Raw genomic sequence first — 13,505 nt, 5'->3', positions numbered from 1 at the left:
CTGTCACCATTCAGATAATATTCTGCTTCTTGTTTTTGCCACCAAAGTGGATAACCTCACATTTATCTACATTATACTGCATCTGCCATGCATTTGCTCACTCACCTAACCTGTCCAAGTCACCCTGCAGCCTCCTAGCATCCTCCTCACAGCTCACACTGCCACCCAGCATAATGTCATCTGCAAACTTGGAGATATTACTTTCAATTCCTTCGAATTCCCGATTGGATTTCTTGGTGACTATCTTATATTGATGGCCTCTAGTTTTACTCTTCCCCACAAGTGGAACCATTCTCTCTGAATCCACTCTATCAAAACCTTTCATAAATTTAAAGACCTCTGTTAGGTCGCCCCTCAGCCTTCTTTTTTCAAGAGAAAAGAGACCCAGCCTGTTCCTCCTTTCCTGATATGTATACCCTCGCATTTCTGGTATCATCCTTGTCAATTTTCTCTGCAACCTCTCCAGTGACTCTATATCCTTTTTATAATATGGTAACCAGAACTGCTCTCAGCATTCTTGAGTGTGGTTTAAGCAAGATTCAATACTGGTTTAGCAAGACGTCCCCACTTTCTAATTCTATATCTCTCAAAATAAGCACTCGTGCTAGGTTTGCTTTTTTTCCATCTTTGCTAACAAGTATGCCAACGTTTAGTGATTTGTATATTTGTACTCTGAGATCTCTTTCCTCCTCTACCCGACCCAGGCTCACACCCTCCAAGTAATAAGTCAGCTCCCGATTCTTGCTAACAAAATGTAATACGTCACACTTCTAAGTTTCTAAGTATTGAAATAACAGGAGGGCCAGATTGAGCAGATGTTGAAATGTTGTAGCAGCAAAATGCTAAACACATGGTTTATGGGGGAAGGATAAAGGCATCAAAGAAGCAGTATGGCCAAGAAAATGTGCTCCTTGCATTGGCCGGGAATCGAACCCGGGCCTCCCGCGTGGCAGGCGAGAATTCTACCACTGAACCACCAATGCAACCACTGGGAAAACTTCACTCTCCATTTAACAAATACATTCACTTGGAAGTGATGCCATTTCCTTTCAACCGATGTTACATCGGAACACCAGCAGGCCATTTCGCCCCTCGGGCCTGTTCCCCACTCAATGAGATTATTAATATTCAGAAAATCATTTCAGGATTACAGTGTTTCACCCGTTTTTGACCTTCAGTAGATTCATATATGCCATGGCCAACAAATTAAACTTTAATTCTCAAGCTAATGAATGGTAAGGGACACATAATATCACAGAATAATGACAAAGTTCTTCTTGTCTTTAATAATGACTTTCATTTCTCAAGCTAAAAGATGGTAAAGGAATGCTGGTATGGTACAAAGGAATGAGCACAATGTTGTAAATATGTTTCATGTTGAATAAATCGAATGAAATAAAAAAGAAGCTTTGATCAGGGAACGGATTCCTGGCTAACCTTGGGGTTGTTGCCTCCCAACTCCCCTGTGTCTTTCTTGGACTTTCTGATCTTTTCTCTTCCCCACTGCCCCTCCCACCACACTGCTCTGAAAATGCTGCGCTCGGGATATGTTATTTTCCAAACCCTTTCTCTCTTCAGTGCCGATAGCATAGTGGTTATGTTGCTTGACTGATAATCCTAATAAGCCTGGACTAATAGCCTGAAGTATCAGAGTTCAAACCCTGCCATGGCAGTTTGTGAATTTGTATCAATCCAGAATTAAAAAGTGACAATTGGATAGTTGTAAAAGCCAACTGGTCTATTAATTAATGTCCTATAGAGAACAAAATTTGCCAACCTTATGTAGTGTGACCCCAGAGCCACAGCAATGTGATTGAACCCATTCCCTTTTTTTAAACACCCAGGCAAGAGTGCTACCACTGGGCCAAGCTGACACTTACATTGCTTGAGGGGAACCAGGCCCTTCCTACAAAAAAAAATGTGTGTCACACAAGTTGTTTTATCTCTTTTCACATTATTGTCACCTTTTTCTAGATTGGTGTGTATGCAATCTCCCCAATTTGTGTAGTAAATCAGGTGTGAAGGCCTGAACTGACTCTGTAACAAATCAAAGTGAGACTCCCTCCTCCAACGAGTCTCACTCTGCTTCACTCCAGTGTCAGTTTGGGCTCTGGCTCCAGATTTTGGGCTACATTTACACTAACTGCAGCAGCAGTGTGAAGTGAAACCATTTCGTACTGACACTACAGTTGTAGTCTGAATACATTCTCAAAGTACCCATCAGCAACAGGTACCCTGTAATCATTACAATAAAACTTCAGTTTTCAGATGGATGTAAATAACAATAATGGATCATTATTCACACACCTCATTGATGTATGTTTGGAATTTGTAAATCTTGGGGGTCATGTTAGCTTTTTTCACGCTATTGGTCAGCTTCAGCTTGTTTTCTAGACTGGTGTGGATACTTTCTCCACATGTTGCTACGTCCTGTAACCAGTACCCTCTGGTCTGCAACTCCTCCTCCCTTATTTACACTCACTCAATGCTCTGCTTCTCGAACTTTCCTTGCGTTGCACCAATTTGACTGATGACTCATTCAGAACTAGAAAGCTGCAGAAAACAAGCAGTCTTACTAAATCCATTAGACAGACCACTCAGATATATGTACTGGAAGCTGTTAAAGATTAGTGATTTATTTACACTACAGGTTTAGCACCAGGGCAAAGAAGTTTCAGTTTCCTACCAACATACAGCTGTGAAGCTCTGAATTGACTCTGAAAACAAGTAAAGTGAGTCCACCCTCCTCCAATTTATGTCTTAATACACTACTATGAAGAGCCTTGGGATGTTTTCCTACATTAAAGGTGCTATATAAATGCACGTTGTTGTTGTTTTTGTAGTTGACTTTTCTGATATTTTAGCCTGCCCAGAAAAGGTGTGCTAGTTTTAGAAACCAGCAAAGGATGACCAAACAATTAAGAGGGAGAAATTAGAATGAGAGTAAACTTGCAAGAAATATCTATAGATTGTAAACGTTTCTACAAGTCCGTAAAAAAGAGAGTAGCAAAAGTAGAGGCAGAGACAGGACAAATTATAATGAGGAATAAGGAAATGGCAGCGATGTTAAACAAATATTTTGTATCTGTCTTCACAGTAGAAGACACAAAAATCATACCAGAAATAGTGGGGAATCAAGGGTCTAATGAGAGTGAGGAACTTAAAGTAATTAATATTAGTGAAGAAAAAATACTTGATCAATTAATGGGATTAAAAGCCAACAAATTCCCTGGTCCTGACGGCCTCCATCCTGGGGTTCTAAAAGAGGTGGCTCTGGTGATAATAGATGTGATTTGGTTGTGATCTTCCAAAATTCCCGAGATTCTGCAACAGTGGATTAGAAGGTAGCAAATATAACATCGCTATTCAAGAATTGAGGGAGCAAGAAAACAGGGAAGTACAGGCCAGTTAGCCATGATCAGTCAGACGGTTGTGAATCTTTGGAATGCTCTACTTCAGAGGGCTGTGCTGCTCAGTCTGATATCGATAGATTTTTGGACTCTAAGAGAATCAAGTATTATGGAGATCGGGTGGGAAAGTGGAGATGAGGTCGAAGATCAGCCATGACCTTATTGAATAGTGGAGTAGACTTGAGGAGCTGTATGGCCTATTCCTGCTCCTATTTCTTATGTTCTTATGTGCTCATGAATGATTTCATGGTAACGACTGAGTTCGGTTTAAACACAGTGGAATCGCAAAAAAGTCTCGAGTTACCAGAGCTTTGTTTTAATATTAATAAATCACCAATGTGATTAAAGTAGAAATCTTGTCAAGTACATGTGACAGCTGATGATCTGACGGCATTAACATAAATGACAGGACGAGTCTCCTGCTTTAAGATTTACGATATAGATGAAGGAATTGAGTTTAATATCTCCAAGTTTGCAGATGACACTAAACTGGGTGGCGGTATGAGCTGTGAGGGGGACGCTAAGAGGCTGCAGGGTGACTTGGACAGGTTAGGTGAGTGGGCAAATGCATGGCAGATGCAGTATAATGTGGATAAATGAGAGGTTATCCACTTTGGGCCAAAAATGCGAAGACAGAATATTATCTGAATTGCGGCAGATTAGGAAAAGGAGAGTTGCAACCAGACCTGGGTGTCATGGTTCATCAATCATTGAAAGTTGGCATACAGGCACAGCAGGCGATGAAGAAGGCAAATGGTATGTTGGCCTTCATAGTCAGGGGATTTGAGTATCGGAGCAGGGAGGTCTTACTGCAGTTGTACAGGGCTTTGGTGTAGCCTCACCTGGAATATTGTGTTCAGTTTTGGTCTCCTAATCTGAGGAAGGACATTCTTGCTATTGAGTGAGTGCAGCGAACCAGACTGATTCCCGGGATGACTGGACTGACATATGAGGAGAGACTGGATCAACTTGGCCTTTATACATTGGAATTTAGAAGGATGAGAGGGGATCTCATGGAAACATATAAGATTCTGACAGGACAGGACAGGTTAGATGCGGGAAGAATGTTCCCGATGTTGGGGAAGTCCAGAACCAGGGGACACAGTCTTAGGATAAGGATTAGGCCATTTAGGACTGAGATGAGGTGAAACTTCTTCACTCAGAGAGTTGTTAACCTGTGGAATTCCCTGCCACAGAGAGTTGTTGATGCCAGTTCATTGGATATATTCAAGAGGGAGTTAGATGTGGCCCTTACAGTTAAGGGGATGAAGGGGTATGGAGAGAAAGCAGGAAAGGGGTACTGAGGGAATGATCAGCCATGATCTTATTGAATAGTGGTGCAGGTTCGAAGGGCCGAATGGCCTACTCCTGCACCTATTTTCTATGTTTCTATGTTTCTAGTCTGTGTTTGTAGGATGATAGAGGTTTACATAGGATATACGACAAATAAACAGGCCATTCGGCCTTACCAGCCCATGCCGGCGATTATGCTCCACTCAAGCATCCTCCCGTCTTTCTTCATCTAAATCTATCAGCAAAAACCTCTATTCCCTTCTCCCTCATATGCTTGCCTACCCTCCCCTTAAATGCATGTATACTATTCGCTTCAACCATTCCCTGTGGTACCGAGTTGCACAATCTCAGCACTCTTTGGATAAAGAAACATAGAAACTTAGAAATATAGAAAATAGGTGCAGGACTAGGCCATTCGGCCCTTCGAGCCTGCACCCCCATTCAATATGATCATGGCTGATCATGCAACTTCAGTACCCCATTCTTCCTTTCTTTCCATACCCCTTGATCCCTTTAGCTGCAAGGGCCACATCTAACTCCCTTTTGAATATATCTAACGAATTGGCCTCAACAACTTTCTGTGGTAGAGAATTCCACAGGTTCACAATTCTCTGCGTAAAGAAGTATTTCCTCATCTCGGTCCTAAATGGCTTACCATTTATCCTTGGACTGTGACCCCTGGTTCTGGACTTCCCCAACATCGGGAACATTCTTCCTGCATCTAACCTGCCCAATCCAGTCAAAATTTTATATGTTTCTATGAGATCCCCTTTCTTTTTTGTAAATTCCAGGGAATATAAGCCTAGTCGATCCAGTCTTTCTTCATATGTCAGTCCCACCATCCCGGGAATCAGTCTGGTGAACCTTCACTGCACTCCCTCAATAGCAAGAATGTCCTTCCTCAGATTAGTAGACCGAAACAGTACACGATAATCAAGGAGTGGCCTCACCAAGGCCCTGTATAACTGCAGTAAGACCTCCCTGCTCCTATACACAAATCCTCTCGCTATGAAGGTCGACATGCCATTTGCCTTCTTCACCGCCTGCTGTACCTGCATGCCAACTTTCCATGACTGATGTACCATGACACCCAGGTCTCGTTGCACCTCCCCTTTTCCTAATCTGTCACCATTCAGATAATATTCTGCCTTCTTGTTTTTGCCACCAAAGTGGATAACCTCACATTTATCTACATTATACTGCATCTGCCATGCATTTGCTCACTCACCTAACCTGTCCAAGTCACCCTGCAGCCTCTTAGCATCCTCCTCACAGCTCACACTGCCACCCAGCATAATGTCAATTGCAAACTTGGAGATATTACATTCAATTCCTTATTGGATTTCTTGGTGACTATCTTATATTGATGGCCTCTAGTTATACTCTTACCCACAAGTGGAACCATTCTCTCTGTATCCACTCTATCAAAACCTTTCATAAATTTAAAGACCTCTGTTAGGTCATCCCTCAGCCTTCTTTTTTCAAGAGAAAAGAGACCCAGCTTGTTCCTCCTTTCCTGATATGTATACCCTCGCATTTCTGGTATCAACCTTGTAAATTTTCTCTGCAACCTCTCCAGTGCCTCTATATTCTTTTTATAATATGGTGACCAGAACTGCACTCAGCATTCTTAAGTGTGGTTTAAGCAAGATTCGATACAGGTTTAGCAAAACGTCCCCACTTTCTAATTCTATACCTCTCAAAATAAACCCTCGTGCTAGGTTTGCTGTTTTTCCATCTTTGCTAACATGTATGCCAACGTTTAGTGATTTGTATATTTGTACTCTGAGATCTCTTTCCTCCTCTACCCCACCCAGGCTCACATCCTCCAAGTAATAAGTCAGCTCCCGATTCTTGCTAACAAAATGTAATACGTCACACTTCTAAGTTTCTAAGTATTGAAATAAGATGAAACAGAAGGGCCAGATTGAGCAGATGTTGAAATGTTGTAGCAGCAAAATGCTAAACACATGGTTTATGGGGGAAGGATAAAGGCATCAAAGAAGCAGTATGGCCAAGAAAATGTGCTCCTTGCATTGGCCGGGAATCGAACCCGGGCCTCCCGCGTGGCAGGCGAGAATTCTACCACTGAACCACCAATGCAACCACTGGGAAAATTTCACTCTCCATTTAACAAATACATTCACTTGGAAGTGATGCCATTTCCTTTCAACCGATGTTACATCGGAACACCAGCAGGCCATTTCGCCCCTCGGGCCTGTTCCCCACTCAATGAGATTATTAATATTCAGAAAATCATTTCAGGATTACAGTGTTTCACCCGTTTTTGACCTTCAGTAGATTCATATATGCCATGGCCAACAAATTAAACTTTAATTCTCAAGCTAATGAATGGTAAGGGACACATAATATCACAGAATAATGACAAAGTTCTTCTTGTCTTTAATAATGACTTTCATTTCTCAAGCTAAAAGATGGTAAAGGAATGCTGGTATGGTACAAAGGAATGAGCACAATGTTGTAAATATGTTTCATGTTGAATAAATCGAATGAAATAAAAAAGAAGCTTTGATCAGGGAACGGATTCCTGGCTAACCTTGGGGTTGTTGCCTCCCAACTCCCGTGTGTCTTTCTTGGACTTTCTGATCTCTTCTCTTCCCCACTGCCCACTGCCCCTCCCACCACACTGCTCTGAAAATGCTGCGCTCGGGATATGTTATTTTCCAAACCCTTTCTCTCTTCAGTGCCGATAGCATAGTGGTTATGTTGCTTGACTGATAATCCTAATAAGCCTGGACTAATAGTCTGAAGTATCGGAGTTCAAACCCTGCCATGGCAGTTTGTGAATTTGTATTCAGTTAATTCAATCAATCCAGAATTAAAAAGTGACAATTGGATAGTTGTAAAAAGCCAACTGGTCTATTAATTAATGTCCTATAGAGAACAAAATCTGCCAACCTTATGTAGTGTGACCCCAGAGCCACAGCAATGTGATTGAACCCATTCCCTTTTTTAAACACCCAGGCAAGAGTGCTACCACTGGGCCAAGCTGACACTTACATTGCTTGAGGGGAACCAGGCCCTTCCTACAAAAAAAAATGTGTGTCACACAAGTTGTTTTTATCTCTTTTCACATTATTGTCACCTTTTTCTAGATTGGTGTGTATGCAATCTCCCCAATTTGTGTAGTAAATCAGGTGTGAAGGCCTGAACTGACTCTGTAACAAATCAAAGTGAGACTCCCTCCTCCAACGAGTCTCACTCTGCTTCACTCCAGTGTCAGTTTGGGCTCTGGCTCCAAATTTTGGGCTACATTTACACTAACTGCAGCAGCAGTGTGAAGTGAAACCATTTCGTACTGACACTACAGTTGTAGTCTGAATACATTCTCAAAGTACCCATCAGCAACAGGTACCCTGTAATCATTACAATAAAACTTCAGTTTTCAGATGGATGTAAATAACAATAATGGATCATTATTCACACACCTCATTGATGTATGTTTGGAATTTGTAAATCTTGGGGGTCATGTTAGCTTTTTTCACGCTATTGGTCAGCTTCAGCTTGTTTTCTAGACTGGTGTGGATACTTTCTCCACATGTTGCTACGTCCTGTAACCAGTACCCTCTGGTCTGCAACTCCTCCTCCCTTATTTACACTCACTCAATGCTCTGCTTCTCGAACTTTCCTTGCGTTGCACCAATTTGACTGATGACTCATTCAGAACTAGAAAGCTGCAGAAAACAAGCAGTCTTACTAAATCCATTAGACAGACCACTCAGATATACGTACTGGAAGCTGTTAAAGGTTAGTGATTTATTTACACTACAGGTTTAGCACCAGGGCAAAGAAGTTTCAGTTTCCTACCAACATACAGCTGTGAAGCTCTGAATTGATTCTGAAAACAAGTAAAGTGAGTCCACCCTCCTCCAATTTATGTCTTAATACACTACTATGAAGAGCCTTGGGATGTTTTCCTACATTAAAGGTGCTATATAAATGCACGTTGTTGTTGTTTTTGTAGTTGACTGTTTGATATTTTAGTCTGCCCAGAAAAGGTGTGCTAGTTTTAGAAACCAGCAAAGGATGACCAAACAATTAAGAGGGAGAAATTAGAATGAGAGTAAACTTGCAAGAAATATCTATAGATTGTAAATGTTTCTACAAGTCCGTAAAAAAGTGAGTAGCAAAAGTAGAGGCAGAGACAGGACAAATTATAATGAGGAATAAGGAAATGGCAGCGATGTTAAACAAATATTTTGTATCTGTCTTCACAGTAGAAGACACAAAAATCATACCAGAAATAGTGGGGAATCAAGGGTCTAATGAGAGTGAGGAACTTAAAATAATTAATATTAGTAAAGAAAAAATACTTGATCAATTAATGGGTTTAAAAGCCAACAAATTCCCTGGTCCTGACGGCCTCCATCCTGGAGTTCTAAAAGAGGTGGCTCTGGTGATAATAGATGTGATTTGGTTGTGATCTTCCAAAATTCCCGAGATTCTGCAACAGTGGATTAGAAGGTAGCAAATATAACATCGCTATTCAAGAATTGAGGGAGCAAGAAAACAGGGAAGTACAGGCCAGTTAGCCATGATCAGTCAGACGGTTGTGAATCTTTGGAATGCTCTACTTCAGAGGGCTGTGCTGCTCAGTCTGATATCGATCGATTTTTGGACTCTAAGAGAATCAAGTATTATGGAGATCGGGTGGGAAAGTGGAGATGAGGTCGAAGATCAGCCATGACCTTATTGAATAGTGGAGTAGGCTTGAGGAGCTGTATGGCCTATTCCTGCTCCTATTTCTTATGTTCTTATGTGCTCATGAATGATTTCATGGTAACGACTGAATTCGGTTTAAACACAGTGGAATCGCAAAAAAGTCTCGAGTTACCAGAGCTTTGTTTTAATATTAATAAATCACCAATGTGATTAAAGTAGAAATCTTGTCAAGTACATGTGACAGCTGATGATCTGACGGCATTAACATAAATGATAGGACGAGTCTCCTGCTTTAAGATTTACGATATAGATGAAGGAATTGAGTTTAATATCTCCAAGTTTGCAGATGACACTAAACTGGGTGGCGGTATGAGCTGTGAGGGGGACGCTAAGAGGCTGCAGGGTGACTTGGACAGGTTAGGTGAGTGGGCAAATGCATGGCAGATGCAGTATAATGTGGATAAATGAGAGGTTATCCACTTTGGGCCAAAAATGCGAAGACAGAATATTATCTGAATTGCGGCAGATTAGGAAAAGGAGAGTTGCAACCAGACCTGGGTGTCATGGTTCATCAGTCATTGAAAGTTGGCATACAGGCACAGCAGGCGATGAAGAAGGCAAATGGTATGTTGGCCTTCATAGCCAGGGGATTTGAGTATCGGAGCAGGGAGGTCTTACTGCAGTTGTACAGGGCTTTGGTGTGGCCTCACCTGGAATATTGTGTTCAGTTTTGGTCTCCTAATCTGAGGAAGGACATTCTTGCTATTGAGTGAGTGCAGCGAACCAGACTGATTCCCGGGATGGCTGGACTGATATATGAGGAGAGACTGGATTAACTTGGCCTTTCTACATTGGAAATTAGAAGGATGAGAGGGGATCTCATGGAAACATATAAGATTCTGACAGGACAGGACAGGTTAGATGCGGGAAGAATGTTCCCGATGTTGGGGAAGTCCAGAACCAGGGGACACAGTCTTAGGATAAGGATTAGGCCATTTAGGACTGAGATGAGGTGAAACTTCTTCACTCAGAGAGTTGTTAACCTGTGGAATTCCCTGCCACAGAGAGTTGTTGATGCCAGTTCATTGGATATATTCAAGAGGGAGTTAGATGTGGCCCTTACAGTTAAGGGGATGAAGGGGTATGGAGAGAAAGCAGGAAAGGGGTACTGAGGGAATGATCAGCCATGATCTTATTGAATAGTGGTGCAGGTTCGAAGGGCCGAATGGCCTACTCCTGCACCTATTTTCTATGTTTCTATGTTTCTAGTCTCTGTTTGTAGGATGATATAGGTTTACATAGGATATACGACAAATAAACAGGCCATTCGGCCTTACCAGCCCATGCCGGCGATTATGCTCCACTCAAGCATCCTCCCGTCTTTCTTCATCTAAATCTATCAGCAAAAACCTCTATTCCCTTCTCCCTCATATGCTTGCCTACCCTCCCCTTAAATGCATGTATACTATTCGCTTCAACCATTCCCTGTGGTACCGAGTTGCACAATCTCAGCACTCTTTGGATAAAGAAACATAGAAACTTAGAAATATAGAAAATAGGTGCAGGACTAGGCCATTCGGCCCTTCGAGCCTGCACCCCCATTCAATATGATCATGGCTGATCATGCAACTTCAGTACCCCATTCCTCCTTTCTTTCCATACCCCTTGATCCCTTTAGCTGCAAGGGCCACATCTAACTCCCTTTTGAATATATCTAACGAATTGGCCTCAACAACTTTCTGTGGTAGAGAATTCCACAGGTTCACAATTCTCTGAGTAAAGAAGTATTTCCTCATCTCGGTCCTAAATGGCTTACCATTTATCCTTGGACTGTGACCCCTGGTTCTGGACTTCCCCAACATCGGGAACATTCTTCCTGCATCTAACCTGCCCAATCCAGTCAAAATTTTATATGTTTCTATGAGATCCCCTTTCTTTTTTGTAAATTCCAGGGAATATAAGCCTAGTCGATCCAATCTTTCTTCATATGTCAGTCCTACCATCCCGGGAATCAGTCTGGTGAACCTTCGCTGCACTCCCTCAATAGCAAGAATGTCCTTCCTCAGATTAGTAGACCGAAACAGTACACGATAATCAAGGAGTGGCCTCACCAAGGCCCTGTATAACTGCAGTAAGACCTCCCTGCTCCTATACACAAATCCTCTCGCTATGAAGGTCGACATGCCATTTGCCTTCTTCACCGCCTGCTGTACCTGCATGCCAACATTCAATGACTGATGTACCATGACACCCAGGTCTCGTTGCACCTCCCCTTTTCCTAATCTGTCACCATTCAGATAATATTCTGCATTCTTGTTTTTGCCACCAAAGTGGATAACCTCACATTTATCTACATTATACTGCATCTGCCATGCATTTGCTCACTCACCTAACCTGTCCAAGTCACCCTGCAGCCTCTTAGCATCCTCCTCACAGCTCACACTTCCACCCAGCATAATGTCATCTGCAAACTTGGAGATATTACATTCAATTCCCTATTGGATTTCTTGGTGACTATCTTATATTGATGGCCTCTAGTTATACTCTTACCCACAAGTGGAACTATTCTCTCTGTATCCACTCTATCAAAACCTTTCATAAATTTAAAGACCTCTTTAAGTCATCCCTCAGCCTTCTTTTTTCAAGAGAAAAGAGACCCAGCCTGTTCCTCCTTTCCTGATATGTATACCCTCGCATTTCTGGTATCATCCTTGTAAATTTTCTCTGCAACCTCTCCAGTGCCTCTATATTCTTTTTATAATATGGTGACCAGAACTGCACTCAGCATTCTTAAGTGTGGTTTAAGCAAGATTCGATACAGGTTTAGCAAAACGTCCCCACTTTTCAATTCTATACCTCTCAAAATAAACCCTCGTGCTAGGTTTGCTGTTTTTCCATCTTTGCTAACATGTATGCCAACGTTTAGTGATTTGTATATTTGTACTCTGAGATCTCTTTCCTCCTCTACCCCACCCAGGCTCACATCCTCCAAGTAATAAGTCAGCTCCCGATTCTTGCTAACAAAATGTAATACGTCACACTTCTAAGTTTCTAAGTATTGAAATAAGATGAAATAGAAGGGCCAGATTGAGCAGATGTTGAAATGTTGTAGCAGCAAAATGCTAAACACATGGTTTATGGGGGAAGGATAAAGGCATCAAAGAAGCAGTATGGCCAAGAAAATGTGCTCCTTGCATTGGCCGGGAATCGAACCCGGGCCTCCCGCGTGGCAGGCGAGAATTCTACCACTGAACCACCAATGCAACCACTGGGAAAACTTCACTCTCCATTTAACAAATACATTCACTTGGAAGTGATGCCATTTCCTTTCAACCGATGTTACATCGGAACACCAGCAGGCCATTTCGCCCCTCGGGCCTGTTCCCCACTCAATGAGATTATTAATATTCAGAAAATCATTTCAGGATTACAGTGTTTCACCCGTTTTTGACCTTCAGTAGATTTATATATGCCATGGCCAACAAATTAAACTTTAATTCTCAAGCTAATGAATGGTAAGGGACACATAATATCACAGAATAATGACAAAGTTCTTCTTGTCTTTAATAATGACTTTCATTTCTTGAGCTAAAAGATGGTAAAGGAATGCTGGTATGGTACAAAGGAATGAGCACAATGTTGTAAATATGTTTCATGTTGAATAAATCGAATGAAATAAAAAGAAGCTTTGATCAGGGAACGGATTCCTGGCTAACCTTGGGGTTGTTGCCTCCCAACTCCACTGTGTCTTTCATGGACTTTCTGATCTCTTCTCTTCCCCACTGCCCACTGCCCACTGCCCCTCCCCCCACCCTGCCCTGAAAATGCTGCGCTCGGGATATGTTATTTTCCAAACCCTTTCTCTCTTCAGTGCCGATAGCATAGTGGTTATGTTGCTTGACTAATAATCCTAGTTAAGCCTGGACTAATAGCCTGAAGTATCGGAGTTCAAACCCTGCCATGGCAGTTTGTGAATTTGTATTTAGTTAATTCAATCAATCCAGAATTAAAAAGTGACCATTGGATAGTTGTAAAAAGCCAACTGGTCTATTAATTAATGTCCTATGGAGAACAAAATCTGCCAACCTTATGCAGTGTGACCTATATGTGACCTGAGAC

At 41.9% G+C, this 13,505-nt stretch overlaps 3 non-coding genes across 3 annotated transcripts; all 3 read right to left on the bottom strand.

Moving 5' to 3' along the window:
* Positions 1-912: 912 nt before the first annotated feature.
* On the bottom strand, positions 913-983 carry trnag-gcc (transfer RNA glycine (anticodon GCC)). The gene has a single exon. It is a non-coding gene; the product is annotated as a tRNA-Gly (tRNA).
* A 5,752-nt stretch (positions 984-6,735) lies between these two features.
* Positions 6,736-6,806, bottom strand: trnag-gcc (transfer RNA glycine (anticodon GCC)). Its single transcript has one exon. It is a non-coding gene; the product is annotated as a tRNA-Gly (tRNA).
* A 5,772-nt stretch (positions 6,807-12,578) lies between these two features.
* Positions 12,579-12,649, bottom strand: trnag-gcc (transfer RNA glycine (anticodon GCC)). The gene has a single exon. It is a non-coding gene; the product is annotated as a tRNA-Gly (tRNA).
* Between the last annotated feature and the right edge of the window lie 856 nt (positions 12,650-13,505).

This window comes from Pristiophorus japonicus, chromosome 2 (assembly GCF_044704955.1).
Source record: "Pristiophorus japonicus isolate sPriJap1 chromosome 2, sPriJap1.hap1, whole genome shotgun sequence".
NCBI lineage: Eukaryota > Metazoa > Chordata > Chondrichthyes > Pristiophoridae > Pristiophorus > Pristiophorus japonicus.
The sequence above is the reverse complement of the archived record's forward strand: the minus strand, read 5'-3'. Positions and strand labels throughout refer to the sequence as shown.